Below are 1,449 nucleotides of genomic sequence, written 5' to 3'. Positions count from 1 at the left end.
GCTGGAAGTGGGAGCTGGGGCTCAGTGGGTGGGAGACCTGCCCAAAAAGGCTCCTGCAAGGCAGGGTGTGATGTTGTGTGGTCCACCTTTCCACAAAGATGTGGGATTTCTGTTTGCTTTGGTAACGGGAACAGAGTGCAACAGGCACTGACCTGTGGTGGTCGTGGGATCAGCGGTGTTTTGGGGTGAAAGATCAGTGTGAGCACCCACATGGCTGGATGTGCTGACGGGTACCAGGGCAGGGCCTGCAGCTTCCTGCCGAAACCCTTTTCCAAGGTTAAAAATAGGACTTGGTTGCAAACTGAAAGCCTGGTTTGTATTTGCCCTCATTATGTTGATTGCTTATTTACATGTATGCAAATGGAGGAAAAGGCAGTGGCTCCTCCACCTGGGGACGCCTTGGCACAGGAGAGCCTGAATCCCACCTGGTAAATCCCTGCCGAGGGCTGGGCCATGGGGCTGTGTTCCCTTCCCAGGATCACCCTGAAAGTGAAGCATCAGCCCACTTGCCGTGCTGATCGAGGGCTGAGCTGCACCCGTGCCCTGAGTGCGGTGGCCGGTGGCACGGTGGTTACAGCAGCCGTTCCCTCTCCCCTCACCCTGCTCCACCAGATGTGCGTGTCCGGCTCCAGCTGTTCCCCATCAGCCTCCCCCATGCAGCACCGCCGGCCCCAGGATCCTTTTTCCACCAGGCCCCACGTCCTTCATCAGACACCAATTTGGTCTGGCCCAGCTGCTCATTTTTCTTTCCACCGTGTGACATGTTTTCACCTGGCTCCTAATCCGTCTCTTTCCATTCACAACTCGAGCTGTTTATGGATGTGCCTCTGCTCCCCCTGCTCTCCCCACCCCCCAGGACAGAGCCATCCATCAATAAAACCCCACTGTGCACCCGAGCATCAGCGCTTCCCCTCCCAGGACACCAATATCCCAGTGGGGCCATGGGCACACATTCCTCCTCTTGCTCCATGGGGTGAACCCACAGGGCCATTGCCTCCCTCCTCACCACCTCAGCACATGGGGCTTGATGGCACTGATGGTGCTGCAGGAAGCTGGGGCACCCAGGACACCAGGGGACTCTTTCTGGATGAGGGGTCAAGAGAGGGGCTGTGGCCCCTCTGCTCTGCAAGGGGCACCCACTCTTTTGGGGCTGGTCCCTCCAGTGAAGGCGTGGGGTGAGAGTGGCCCATGGCAGGGAGAGTCCTAAACCTTTGGGGGTCACCCTGCAGGGTGGGGGCTGTGCCTGTGCCCCCCCATCAGTAGGTGACAGGTGCATTAGTCTCTGCCTGGGCTGGCAGCTGCTGCTCTTGCAGCTGTGCCAAGGAGGAAGAAGATGATGATGAGGAGGACAGCTGGGCAGTCAGACCTGAGGCACCAAGCATAGGGGCCATGGCTGGGGAGTACCCTGGGGTGGGGGGTGGCCCTGGCTGTGCATCGGGGACCCCCCTC

This window comes from Corvus brachyrhynchos, unplaced genomic scaffold, assembly GCF_000691975.1.
Source record: "Corvus brachyrhynchos isolate BGI_N302 unplaced genomic scaffold, ASM69197v1 scaffold61, whole genome shotgun sequence".
In the NCBI taxonomy this organism is placed as follows: Eukaryota; Metazoa; Chordata; class Aves; order Passeriformes; family Corvidae; genus Corvus; species Corvus brachyrhynchos.
Note: the sequence above shows the minus strand (reverse complement) of the source record.